Below are 15,492 nucleotides of genomic sequence, written 5' to 3'. Positions count from 1 at the left end.
GTGCAGAATCTCTGAGGCTGTCAAATTGTCAGCTAGAGTGTATTAATGGAGGAACAAAGAGACCATATATTATTCCAAAAGATATCTTGGACTATTAAGGACAACCTATTGGAAAAAGGGAAAAACAAATACACGAGGAAGAACCAGCAGGAAGATCAAGACCATGGGGCAAAATATAAATATCACAATGGATAGCATACACAAAAGGAAACATGTTCAGTGTTGAGAAAGAAATTCTCTGACTGCAAGAAGGTGGCTCATTTTGCAAGCAAATGTTTTACGTGTCCAATAACATGGCTTGGGCTTTGACAAATTCCAGGTTTATCATGAAGCATACCTCCTGAAGTCAATGAACAATCCTGATAAATATTGAAAATGTTCTTTCCATGTGTGATTAAAATTCACCAGATTATCTATATATATGACACAATTGGGTAATCCAGAGAAGACCTCATTGGTTAGTCTCTATAACATGGCTGGCACATTTATCATATCAAATGGCATGATTTTAAACTGTTGAAAAGGTGGGACAAGCAACGTATATTTCTAAGCTGGACCTGCTCAGAGGGAAGGAAAGCCAAAGGAGGCTGTGTTATTGGTTACAACACAGAGTTAAGAACCAAGTTCAGAGGATTCAGAATTGGACATTCCTCAAATTAAATTGTACAATGAAGAAGTTGTCAAAAGTTGGGATAAATTATTGAGTTACCTTCCAGAGAAAAATTGAAATGACCTGAAAGAGTTATTACTATTACATGAGAAGATATGTGGAAATTAGCTGGAAAGTACTATCCTAATTATTCATGATGTAGATATAGGTGATGCTGCTCCACTTAAGCAACATCCTTATAGGCATAACCCTCTAAAGTTGGCATAGGTTCAAAAGGAGATTGAACACATACTCCAAAACGATATAATCGAAGCGAGTTACAGTGACTGGAGCTCACCCAGAGTAATGGCACTTAAACCAGATGTACCCAATGGTTATGTGTGGACTATTGCAAAGTCAATGCAGTTACAAAGACTGATGCATGTCTGATTTTGCATTTATGGGACAACAATCCTTATGCAGTCCAGGCCAGTAAAAATGTTTTTGTATTTTAGCTTGAGTTTTCCTCACTCTTAAATGACCTTTAAGTGGTAGCTCATGCCCCACTCACAACACCTCTCTTCCATACTCCACTGGCAATATGACTTAATGAACTTCTGCCCATTTTTCATCTGCCTGAAATGTGATGATCTCTATTTCCTCATTAAGACATTTTTTTTAAGATAGTAGCATTCAAGAATACATTTGGATTCTTTTTACGTGTATGTCTTTTGATGCAATCGCTTTAAATTTTCATCTTTCTGCTGTAATACAGTTAATTTATTTGAGCTAAAGATGTCTGCTTTGTCATCTTTCTGATTCTGGTTTGTGTCTCTGCTAATTCCATTTCAACTTTCTTATCTATACTCTCTGATCTCTCCTGTTTCAACTGGAGACTTTGTGACCTGGTCACCACATAGTCAGGAAAAAAAAATCCCAGGATATGTGTCCTGCAATAGCTCAGTTGTCTGATTTTCCACTGGCTTTTCAACCCCAGTAGGCTGTACTCCTACCTGTGAATGAGGTATATCGTTAGGCAGGACAAATTCTGTTCCTGGAGCTGAGAGTTCCAGTACTCCTACCACGAATTCTCCACTCTTCATTGAAGCCTGTAACCCCACTTTACATAATTGAGCACTTTTTGTCTCACCATTAATTCCCGTTACTAGTACCTTTTCTGGCAATAATCCTTCAGAGGTACATATCGCCTCATCTTTCAACATCAAAGATTGAGAGAATCCCGTAACTCATTATATTGTAATTTCTTTCCCTGCTGCTCCTGGCCAATGCAAGAAAACTCTACCATGACAGGTATATCACAGAATCACAGAATCCGACAATGTGGAAATGGGCTATTCAGCCCAACAGGTCCACACCGACCCTTCACAGAGCATCCCGACCCCACCCATCCCTCTACCCTATCCCTGTAATCCTGCATTTCCCATGACTAATGCACCTACACATTCCTGGACACTATGGGCAATATAATATGCCCAATCCACCTGACCTGCACATCTTTGGACTGAGGGAGAAAACCAGAGCACCCAGTAAAAACCCAGACAGGCGAAAGTGCAAACGGTTTAAGCAGATCTGGCACTTAACCAACCTCCAACCAGATTGCACATTCTGGTACAGCTTTCTAGCTTCCACTGTCCTTTACATTACCACTCCAACAAAATTAATTAGCTTATCCTGTTTTCCAACATCTCGCTTCCCAGTACCCTTCCTAACCCACCAACACTGTGATTTCATGTGGGCCTACTTTATAGCAGTGAAAACACCAGAGCTTTTTAACTTCTCTTACTCCGTCAAGGGTTTCCTTCTTACCCTGTGGTAAGTTATCCTTATGATCTTCACCGAGATCTACCTTTCCCTTTCCACGCGAGGATTTCGCTTGTACCCATTTCCTGTCCTTCAAGGGTTGAAATTGATTTTGGAAGCCAAACTTTGCTTTATGGACCAACTCATAATCATTAGCCTCTTCAACTGCTAACCTTGCTGTTTGAACTCTTTGCTCTTCCACATGAGTTCTCACTACTTCAGAAAGTAAATTTTTGAATTCCTCCAAATATTTATTTCTCTAAGAGTGTTGTGAATTTGCTCTATTTTTAATGCCCTTATCCACCTATCAAAATTACTTTGTTTGATCCTTTCAAACTCAATGCAGGTTCAACCAAGGCCCTCCTTAGATTCCTAAAACATAGTCTGTAGGCTTCTGGCACAAACTCATATGCACTTAAGTTGGATTTATTCACATCCTCATACGCCCCAGATGCCTCCTCTGATAGTGATGCAAATACCTCACGAGCTCTACTTGCAAGTTTTGTTTAGATCAACGAAACCCAAATGGTCACTAGCCACTGCATTGGTTTAGTCAACTTTTCAAATGAGATGACAAAGACTTCCACATCCTTCTCATCAAATCTAGACAATGCTTGAACATATTTAGACAGTTTCTCATCAGGCTGCCATGGCCTTGCTCATTCTCACTCTCTTCCTCACCAAGTTTACCTTCAGCCTTCATCTCTATCCTTTTAAGCTGACTTGCCTGTCTAAGTGCCAATTTCTGAAGTTCAAACTCTCTGTCTTTCTTCTTTTCCTCTCTCCTTTTCTCTCTGTTTCTCATTCTCTTCTGCTTTTAATTGTAATTTAAGCCTTTTCATTTCTGCTGATCTTTCCTTGTCTTTTGCCTCTAACTCAAGTTGTTTCATTTTCAATTGAACTTTAGCCATCTCTAAAGATTCTGATGACATTCCCAGCAAATTTAATACCTGAGTATTGCTTAGTTATCTCTCCTTCCTTATAGAAGGAGGCAGCTTCAACTCCATATTGCCTGCTAATTCCAGCACCCTTGCCCTAACCACCTTTTGTAAAATGCCTAAAAGTCACTTCTTCCACCCCCCAGAAAATGCTTAGTGACTCAAGGAGCCATTGCTATCCCAGGCACTGTTTAAACCAATTGAATTCAACACCTGAAACAAAAGACACTAATACCTACCACTCGCTGCCCTCAAGTCCAATAACCCTAATCCAAATTGGAACTGTAGAACAAATCCCGCAAAGAGCCCCCAATCTGTTATAGACCAGGCTAGACCACCTCAAAACATTTCAAGAAGATAGTCCGGACCCTAACTTTGCTAGTTGTTTCAAGCAGGCGTAGAGTGGATAGTCCAGGAGAGATGCTGCTGGTCAAACCACTTAGTTTTTAAAAAAACACAGAGTTTATTTACAAGATTATGGAATGAAATACAAATAAAATAGAACAGAATATAGAATAACTTAGCCTATCCGAAAACCGACCAGACTATCCCAACTTAATGATGCTGTTCCAAATGCTCGCAATAATCTCCGTAAACACTTCTTGGCGAAAAAGGTAAAATCCAACAATGTTCTTACAGGAGAGACATCAGAGAGAGGGAGGATCAGCGTGGAGCTGCTTCTTTGGGTCCAGCAGTTTCACAACTGACTGCCTGCTTTCAATGAACAGCCAGACGGCTAAAACTCAAACCGAAGCAGAGAAAAGCTCAGCTGGGAGAACTGGCCATTCCCCTTTCATTGTACAAGTGTTTTTTTTCAAAACTTGAAAGCATTCTTGAATAGTCAAACCCAGACTTTTTAGAATCACTGTTTTTATGACCTCTCTGAAAAAAAGCCACGGGCAGCATAACTTTGTTAAAGGATCAGCATTGTCTCATCTCCCCTCTTAAAAATGCATTTTCCAGCTCCATATGCAAATCATACTCATCTCAAGAGGACAATAAATCGGAGAGTGCAATGCAATGGGAATAATGAAGATCTAGAATTCCACACAGCAGATGTCTCAGCTGTAGAAAATCTATTGGACCGATGACCTATATTCTGCCACAACAGATCTGTGGCATTTTGCTGACACTGACACCTGGGCAGATCCGAGCGGACTAGAAAGATGTCCTCACAGGTTTTGGATCTCCTCCTGGTAAACATCATCTCAAAGTAGATTAGAGGATGAGTCCAACTCAACGTCTGTCGTGGTGAGTTCTAGCTGTCTTCAAGTTCAGCCTGAAAGACAAAATCAAGGAGCTGGAAAAACGGAGTGTTCAAGAACATGACAACAGCTTCAGACTGGATCAGCAGCACAGTGGCTGTGAAGAGACCTAGAAAACTGAGAGTGTGCTGTCATTTAAATCTTTGAAAAGATCCCACTGCTTTGTGACAACTAAAGAAAATCTTTCACCACAACTCACCAAGGCAAAGGTCCTTACTACCCTCAGTGTCAAGGATGGTCACTCCCATATTGGTCACTTCCATATTGGTCACTCCCATATTAGTCGTGGCAGTGGTTTTGGATTCTAAAAGGATGCTGGTTTGACAACTCAATATTTTCTTGATTATGTCCAGTCTTGTCAGTATTAAGCTCTTGAGATAAACATAGAACTGATTAATTTTACTGCAAAAACACATCCAGGTGAAGACTTTAAAAATAGTATAAATGTTCAAATATATTCAATTTTCCAATAATGCACACAAACATACTCATTTCCATAAGCACACAAACAAATATATAGCTTTACAGAGCTTTGAGAAGATTTGGAGCTCAAGTTGAGATTCTGGATGTAGGTTTGCTCACTGAGCTGGAAGGTTCATTTTCAGACATTTCATCACCGTAAGCGGTAACATCATCAGTGAGCCTCCGGATGAAGATTGGTGGCATGCCCGCTTTCTGTTTATGTATTTAAGTTTTCTTGGGTTGGACTAACAGGCAGAAAACTAGCCACCGGGATACATGAAAATCAATGAGCCATAAAAAGACATGACCCACTCTCACTGGTATCCTTACATACAGATGAGGAAGGACACCACTTCGACTGGGCCAACACGTTAATCCTAGGAGAAGCCAAACAGAAACATGCATGAGAATTCTGAGAAGGGTGGCATTCCAACCAGAACTCTATCAACAAACACATTGACTTAGATCCCATTTACCACCTCCTGAGAAAAAGAACAGGAAATGACATCACCACAGGACATAACATCACTAAGCCAAGGAAACCTAAACACATAAATAGAAAGCGGGCTATGCCACCAGTGCTTCATCCAGAGACTCACTGATGATGCTACCTAGTATGATGACAAAATGTCTGAAAACTAACCTTCCAGCTCACTGAGCAAATCTACATCCATAGCTTTACAGAGTACCGGATCTTTAACTTGGCCAAATAAGATGCTATTAAAAGAGTAAATTTGAAAGGTTTTGCTCTTTGCCTTCAGAAAAGCTCAGAACCCTAGGAACACCATCAATGGCATATGTCAGAACAAGAAGATTCTGAAAATTGGCAGTCCAACATAAGAGCTGCCATGATCCTACAAAATTGCCAAACTGAAGATTTTTTATTCGGAACCACAAGCCTTTGTAATAGCAGGTCTGAAACTCCTGGGAAAATCTCAGTGTCACAATGAAACAAAGTCAATGTTCAATGGTAGTAATCAGAGGTGTCAGTCACAGCTTTGTGGATCAAGAAGTTGGTGAATACAGCACACCTTTTCTCATGGAACTTTCATCTTCCCTCTGACACAACGATAATGCGTTTGGATTATAAGGGTGTCAGTCCTGTCAACATAGCATGAGTTAGATTGTACCATATTAAATATGGTTCAATGCTTCAGAAAGGTCCCAACAAATTGCAGAAAGCAGCAGTTTGGAATGTTAAGCCTTCTGGCTCCAGGCAATGTCTCACCACCAACAAAGAAAATAACATGTGAAAGATTGGGGTCTTCGTTCATTTAGCCTCAATTCTCTCCAAACAATCATCACCAACAAAGGTTACGCCTTTGAGGCATCCTATGCTTGTTGTGGTCACCCTCACTTTATTCTGTTGTTATGGCACCTAATGTACATTTAAAAATAAATTAAGTGCTTAATTGGTTTAGTATTAAATATTCACTCAATGTGCTGATAGTCTGACACAGATCTGTAGTGGTTTGTAGAAAATGCTATCTTTTAGAATAATTCTATCCATTGACTATTAACAAGCAAACATTCATTAATTTCTGTCCCTCATATTTATCTTCAATAGAACTGCTGTTTCACCAAACTGTCCTGTTCAAATCAAAGGTGTCTCGCAATGATCAAGTTAATGAGCCATGTTGATGTGTCAAAGTTATTCATTTGTGCTTTCGCTGACCTTTGCGTCAGCTTGCTCTGAAATGAAATGATTTACGACTTCCCTTTGTGCTGAAAGCGTCTTTCCCCTGGCAATACATTAATTGGGAAAGAGCTGATATCCAATGCAGTGTTAAAAGATTGGCCGAAGCTAAACTCCCCTAAAGCTATGTTCTTGCAAACAGCTTGACTTTTCATCCAACAGTCTGCACTGCATTCATATAATGAAGGAGGTGGGCTGGAACATTGAACTCTCGCAAACCAGCACAAGTTGCTTTAAGGACACACACGGTAATTTAAGAAATGATTGTAGTCGTGATGTGGAGTTGCCGGTGGTGGACAAAGTTAAAAATCAAACAACACCATGTTATAGTCCAACAGGTTTATTTGGAAGTTACCTGATGAAGGAGCAGCACTCCGAAAGCTAGTACTTCCAAATAAACCTGTTGGATTATAAACTGCTGTTGTGTGATTTTTAACTTAATAAAATATTGTGGCAGAAGTTTCACTTCTGAGTTAATTCCTTCATTTTACTTTCCTTAGTTGCTAATTACATTTATTAATCAGTCCTGATTGTGTTTCACTCCTTATACAACAGGAACGAGGCTGATACAATAATGTGCACTGCATCTGACATCACTATCCTCCTGTAGCGACTCTCAAATGACAACATAGTTGTCCATTCTGGATCCTAGAACCTGCAGAGATATGACAGCCTCCATAAATCTAACAACACTTTCTATAACACCTGCTTTCTTTATCCATTTGCTCTTGTTAACTTTTTCATGTATTATTTTTGTAGCCCTCTAACTAGTCCAGAACTTAAACATTGCTAAAGGGAGACCAGAAATTGGAGTTTTTGACTTGCATTCATCAGAACAAGAATGGAAAGAAGAGAGATACCTTTTTCAAACAGAATGAAAAGAGGCACAGTGGCACAGTGGTTAGCACTGCTGCCTCACAGCGCCTGAGACCCAGGTTCAATTCCCGACTCAGGCGACTGACTGTGTGGAGTTTGCACGTTCTCCCCGTGTCTGCGTGGGTTTCCTCTGGGTGCTCCGGTTTCCTCCCACAGTCCAAAGATGTGCGGGTCAGGTGAATTGGCCATGCTAATTTGCCTGTAGCGTTAGGTAGGGGTAAATGTAGGGGTATGGGTGGGTTACGCTTCGGCGGGTCGGTGTGGACTTGTTGGGCCGAAGGGCCTGTTTCCACACTGTAAGTAATCTAATCTAATCTAAATAGGTTGCTGATTGGTTGGGCTATAATTGGATTGCAGATGCAGCAAGAACAATTGTTGTCAATCTTAATTGTCTGATAAGCAGATAAATTCTGATTGGTCAAGGCATTGCCAATGTGTGTTCAGATGCCTGTCCTTGCTGTACCTCAATGCCAATTATGGCTCAATCCTCTTCTCATTCTGCATAAACTGGTATCTTAATAAATGTATATTCTAAAATCAGACCACTGGATTGGTTTGGGTCGCAGGCATGAAATATTTGGATATTAGGATACTAGTAGAGTCATAGAGTCACAGAGATGTACTGCATGGAAACAAACCCTTCGGTCCAACCCGTCCATGCCGACCAGATATCCCAACCCAATCTAGTCCCACCTGCCAGCACTTGGCCCATATCCCTCCAAACCCTTTCTATTCATATACCCATCCAAGTGCCTTTTAATTGTTGTAATTGTACCAGCTTCCATCACTTCCTCTGGCAGCGCATTCCATACACGCACACATTCTGCGTGAACATGGTGCTCCTTAGGTCTCTTTTATATCCTTCCCCTCTCACCATAAACCTATGCCCTCTAGTTCTGGACTCTCCCATCCCAGGGAAAAAAACCTTGTCTATTTATCCTATCTGTGCCCCTCATGATTTTATAAACCTCTATGAGGTCATCCCTCAGCCTCCGACACTCCAGGGAAAACAACCCCAGCCTCTTCAGCCTCTCCCTTTAGCTCAAATCTTCCAACCCTGGCAACATCTTTGTAAATCTTTTCTGAACCTTTCAAGTTTCACATCTTCCAATAGGAATGAGACCAGAATTGCAGGCAATATTCCAAAAGTGACCTAACCAATGTCCTGTACAACTGCAACATGACTCCCAACTCCTGTACTCAATACTCTGACTAATAAAGGAAAGCATACCAAATCCTTCTTCACTTTCCTATCTACCTGCAACTCCACTTTCAAGGAGCTATGATCTGCGCTCCAAGGTCTCTTTGTTCAGCAACACTCCCTAGGACCTTACTATTAAGTGTATAAGTCCTGCTAAGATTTGCTTTCTTAAAATGCAGCACCTCGCATTTAACTAAATTAAACTCCATCTGCCACTTCTCAGCTCATTGGCCCATCTGAACAAGATCCCATTGTAACCTGAGGTAACCTTCTTCACTGTCCACTCCACCTCCAATTTTGGTATCATCTGCAAACTTACTAACTATACCTCCGATGTTCACATCCAAATCATTTATGTAAATGATGAAAAGTAGTGGACCCAGCACCGATCCTTGTGGCACTCCACTAGTCACAGGCCTCTAGTCTGAAAAACAACCCTCCACCACCACCCTCTGTCTTCTATCTTTGAGCCAGTTCTGCATCCAAATGGCTAGTTCTCCCTGTATTCCATGGGATCTAACCATGCTAATCAGTGCCCCATGGTGAGCCTTGTTGAACACCTTACTGAAGTCCATAGAGATCACATTCTGGAAACATATAAATGTTTTCAGGGGCGCCAGAGTGTATTCTGATGTTTGACATGTTTAAAATTAACAAGATGCCCCAAAGATCAGAGACAATCCAGAAATTACATGTGAGCAGGATGAATGATGATGCATGAAATTTAAAGCAGGCACCAGGACAGGACTGCCCACAGGAGGGCAAATCAATGGAAATAAATAACAATCAGATCATTTTTATAATGGACAGCAGATCTCTTAATCCCCAACTCCTCGAAGCTCCTCAACATTTCTGCTTTCTTGCTGCTGTGCTATGTTTGACTCTCAACTTGATAATTGTAAATCTTCCCTGTGCTTCTCGTAGTTTTCTCTGAAGGACTCATCAAGGCACCCCGTTACCATGACCCATCCTCCCAACTATCGTCCCTCCAGATTCAGTGTAAAGTCATGACAGTTTGAATGAAAATGCACCAGCAATGTTTCACTTGTTAACCAATGAAGTAATTGATAGAGTGTATAATTATATCAGTTATATTGACAACTCGATTGTTTTTAGCCTAACCTAGGCAGCACATTTGTATCATGTGACTAAACCGATTGATCAGTCATTAAAAAGCCAATTTGAATAAACTTTCCAGTGTCAATGTGACTTACTCGTGCCAAACTGTGGGACAAGTTGCACTCAGAGAAGCAAAATTACAAGCTATTTTTGACTTTACCGTGCCTAAGATGAAATGTGAAACTTTACATTATGTTGTCTTGGGTGAGTTCCAGCACAAAATGGTTCTGAACTTCAGCACTGTCATTGCATCCTTAACAAATTGTTGAAAGAAAAGGCAGAATATTTGAATGGATGAAAGATTGTCAGTTTGCCTTTGAAAATTTGAAAGTGGTATTGACGATGGCACCCGTTTTAGCTGCACTGAATTATATGAAGCCATCAAACTGACTGTCAATACCTGCTATATTGGAGTGAGGCTGATTTACTGCAAGATGACGAGATGATCATTGAATAGCCTGTCAGCTTTTTATTGAAGCAACTGACTGCACAAAATAAAAATATTCAAAAGTTGAGAAAGAAAGATATTGAGTCTTTTGCTAGATCTGTGTCATTTTGAAATCCACATTAGCAACAACATGGAATAAACCATTATTTAGGCAGACAACAATATTTTGACTTTCTTAGAAACATTACAGGACAAGAACTTATGATTAATTCAATAGGGTTTAATTCCGCAACTTTGTAATTTAAAACTCACTCATGCCTGGGAGAGAAAATGTCACTGCGGATGCTTTATCAAGAGACGCACTTTCATTCTTCACTGGGATGTATGTATGATGTAAATCATGTGTTTACGTAAAGTTTTAGTATAATTCATTGCAAGTTTGGGTTCTTGGATTCTGGATTAGTGAGAGACATGGTTTTCTCTGAGTGTATGGAGTTAGCAATTAACTTGGGGGTATTTCTGCAGCAATGGTGATTTGTATTAAAACAACTTTTAAGGCTTAGTTTTAGAAATAATGGGTTTGTGTGTACAGGTTGTTTTGCTATAAAATGCATTTCGTTAACGCAAATTCACCATGACGTGATTGATGAATGGGAGACACTATTTCTAAAATGCAGTTTAAAAGTGTGTATAGGTTCCGCTGATACTGGCCCCATTAGTTTAAATGGTGCTGCTTTACATGAATTTCTTGTAACATGGGATTGCATGAGAACAGAACTACTGCATTAAAGCAGAACTTACTGCGCATTAGCAGTGTTTATGACTGAACGAGATAAATAAAATTTAGAAGGTCAGGAGGGAGTTAATTAGGCTTAGAGAAACGCTCATAGCTAGAGATAGAGGCTTTGTTTTTAAGTTTTACTTTTGCTTTGGGAGGTAATGGCCTGATGGGATTATTGCTCAGCTATTATCCTGAATGGGTAGGTGGAGATGGAGCCCAGAGAGACGGATGGACGTATGAAAGGTGGAGGTAAACAAGGACATTATGGATAGTAGGTCAGGACAGAAGAAAAGCTGAGCAAATGGTAATAAGAGCTAACAGTAGGAGCAAATGGGCAACTGTGCTAAAAATAACCCATGTCTTATCAGGACCGTGTGTGTGTGGTGAGCATGGAAGAATAGAATCAGGTGCTAAAGTTATTTAACTCAATATTGAGTCCTAGGGATGCAGGGTCCCCGTTTGGAAAATGAGATGTTGTTCTTTAAGCATGTGCTGATATTCACTGGAACACTGCAGCAGGTCTGTGACAGCAATGTTGGTGTGGGAACACAGTGGTGTGTTAAAATGGACAGAATGTCGGTACTCTACAAAGCCGTCACCCTATCTGTGTTTCATCTCCCCAGTGTACAGGAGACCACACTGCGAGCATTGAATACAGTGGACTGGATTGAGTGAAGGGCAGGTGGAAGATGTGTCTAGGGCCTTGGGTACTGAGGGGGAAGGAAGTAAACGGGCAGAAGTTACACCTCCTGCGATTGCATGGGAAGGTACTGTGCCTGTATGGGGTGGTACTGGAAGTGGAGGAGGAGTGGTCTAGGGTCGCCCAGAAGGACCGGTTCCTGTGGAAGGCTGACAAGGGTGGGGAAGAGAATGTGTCTGCTCATGGCATCTTGCTGGAGGTGACGGAAATGGCGGCTTACAATCCTTTGAATGCAGAGGTTGGTGGGGTGATAAGTGAGGACCAGAGGCTCCAAATCATTGTTGCGAGAATGAAGGAAGGGGTGAGGGTATAATTACAGGAGATGGTTTGAACACATCTCAGGGCCCTGTCAACCATAGTGCAAGGAAACCTCGATTGAGGAAAAAAGTAGATATTTCTGGGGATCCCCACAGAGGGTGACATTGTCAGAATATATGCAACAGGGAAACTGGGAGAATGAAATGGAGTCCTTCCACGAAGCAGGGTGTGGGGATGTATAGTCAAGGTAACTGTAGGAGTTGGGTTTGTAATGTACATTGGTGGCCAACCTATCCCCAGAAATGGAAACAGCAATGTTAAGGAAGGTAAGAGAGGAGTCAGAGATGGGCCAGGTGAAGGTGAGAATGGGGTGGAATTGGAAGGTAAAAGTATACATTTTTCCAGTTCTGAACAAGAGAGGGAAGCAGAACCAAGATGTCACTGACATAGCAGAGAAAGAATTATGGGGAGAGAACTGGATAGGATTGGAGCATGTACCCGAAAAAGAGACATGTAACCGAGGTCCATGTGGGTATCCATGACCACACCTTTGATCTGAGGAAAGTGAGAGGAGTTAAAGGAGAAGTTGTTCAGTGTGAGGATGAGCTCAGCCAGGCTGAGGGGAATGGTGGGAGATGGGTATGCTTCAGGCCTTTTTCTCAGAATGAAGCTGGGAGCCCTGAGACTGTCCTCATAGGGGATGGACATATAAAGAGATTGCACACTCAGTGAAGAGGAAGGGGCTGGACGCTGCAAACTAGAAAATCTGAAACTGATGTAAAGCATCAGGATAATCGCAGATGTAAGTGGGGACACACTGGACAAGGGGAGAAAAGGTATAGTCAAGGTATGAAGAAATAAGTTCTGTGGGACAGGAACAGGCAGAAACAATGGGTCTCCCATTTTGTTTTATGTTAATCCAGAGACATAGGTAATGTTCCAGGGACCTGGGTTCAAATTCTGCCATGAATGACATGAACTTTGAATTTAATAAGAATCTGGAATTAAGAATCTAATGATGACTATGAAACTGTTACTGATTTGGAAAATAATTTATCTGGTTCACTAATGTCTTTTAGGAAGGAAACTACTGTCCTTACCTGGTCTGGCCTACACGTGACTCCTGATCCATAGCAATGTGGTTGACACTTAACTGTCCTCTGGGCAATTAGGGGTGGGCAATAAATGCTGATCTTGCCCATGATGCCCACATTTCATGAATACATTTTAAAAATCACCATGCTGTGGTGTGATTCAAACCTTGGTTCCAGGAGCATTACCTGGGACCTGGATTACTCATTTATATTCCCTATGAACTCAACATTGAATATGAGACATGAATATGGCATTTGGATTCTGTTCAATGATTTAAAGTGATTTAAAATCAAGACATCAGTTGAACCACTGAAACACTCTGATTATCCACCATGGAGAGAACTCATGAGGTGTGTTATAACACTGGGAAGTCTTTGAAATGCTCATAAAACTGTCAGAAAAACAAACATTTATTCCAAGTCCTCCAGAAAAAATGGCTCAAGTATTGATAATACTATCAAATTAAACAAACAAGCTTTCAAAACTATTTCACAGAGACATAATACTTCCAACAGGACATAACATTTTCACTCAGTCAAATCCCAATATGTCTTTGGCAGCTCTGTAATCACCTCCTGCAGAGTTGAATCTATGAAAGGGGTGGTAGATTGGTTGGACCTCAGCCAAGTGTTCATAGTAGGGTTTCAGTGTAAACATTGTGCCAATATAGGTTCTAGATTTGAATATGTGACATTTTTAAAAACAGGTTGAACAGATGGCTATCTAGCTCAAAATGTGGCTGACAACCATTTGGTTAGTCTCTGAAACAATCTGATAAACGATAATCTATTCAGGAGGGTTCAAAGATTTTATAGTGTTCAGCTCTATACCCTTAATTAAACAAACTGTGAGATCAGATCCTATGATGGATGCTTGGCTGAGGTCCAAATAATGTTCATGCATTCATCATTACTGGAGCAATTTACATAGCCACCAGGAATACTGTAAGCATTGTTTAGCTGTCTGTTTTATGAGCGGCTGAGAGGATTGCTTATTTGGTATGATTTTTTAAATAGATGAATTTTGACCATTTTATGAGCAGTAACATTTTTCAAGAGATGTTTGAATGGATATTTGACAGTTTCATAAACATTTCAAGACTTCTCAGTGCAAGAGAGAGAGAGAGAGAGAGCGAGAGCTTCATCAGTATGTCACTTTTCTTAGCAATACTCAGAGAGCTGGTATGATAACAGACTGCCAGCTACCACAAACGTCTTAGAAACCCTACTTTGCAGAAAGGGGCTATTCGGCCTATTGAGTCTGCACTGATCGTCTGAGAGCATCCCACATAGACTCATAACCCCCCCATGGGGTTTATACCATGGCTAACCTACCTAGGCTGCACATCCCTGGACACTATAACATGGCCAATTCAAGTAACCTGCACATCTTTGGACTGAAGGAGGAATCCAGAGTACCTGGAGAAAACCCACACAGACACAGAGCGAATGTGCGGACTCCACACAGACAGTCCCCCAAGGCTGGAATCGAACCTGGGTCCCTACCACTGTGAGGCAACAGTGTTTACCACTGAGCCACCGTGTCACCCTTAAGCAGGGTGACTTCTCTAAGAGATATAAATAGTAGGAGGCTTTTAAGAGGAAGGGAGGGGTCAATTAAAGACGAAAAGTTATATTTCTGTGTGTAGACAGAGGGAAGCTCTGGGATACTAACTTTGATCTGTCTTAACCTAGGAAGAACATGCTGCCAACACAATATTGAAAGAGGAGTTGGATGAGATCTTGCTAAGCTGCTTCATCTCTAGGACTGATAAGATACATATCTGAGGATGCCAAAGGAACGGGGTGGCATGGTGGTTCAGTGGTTAGCACTGCTGCCTCACAGCGCTAGGGACCTGGGTGCAATTCGACCTTTAGGCAATTATCTGTGTGGAGTTTGCACATTCTCCTTGAGTCTGCGAGGGTTTCCTCCAGGTGCACCGATTTCCTCCCACAGTCCAAAGATGTGTAGGTTAGGTGAATTGGCTATGCTAAATTGCCCATAGTCTTCAGGGATACGTAGGCTAGGTAATAGGGTAGAGGAATAGGTCTGGGTGGGATACTCTTTAGAGGGACGGTGTGGACTTGTTGGGCCAAATTGCCTGTTTCCACACAGTAGGGATTCTATGATTCTATGAAAGAATCATAGTGAAAGGTATGGAACACTGTCCATAATATTCCAATTGTCTTAGTAAGTGGTGACATAAAAGACAAATGTTACATAAATGTTCAATAAAGAATATGAGGATAAAGCCAGCAACAGTAAGATGGTCAAGTCAACTTGGAGGGAAGGAAAGCTTTCAG

This window comes from Hemiscyllium ocellatum, chromosome 4 (assembly GCF_020745735.1).
Source record: "Hemiscyllium ocellatum isolate sHemOce1 chromosome 4, sHemOce1.pat.X.cur, whole genome shotgun sequence".
NCBI classification, from domain to species: Eukaryota; Metazoa; Chordata; class Chondrichthyes; order Orectolobiformes; family Hemiscylliidae; genus Hemiscyllium; species Hemiscyllium ocellatum.
Note: the sequence above shows the minus strand (reverse complement) of the source record.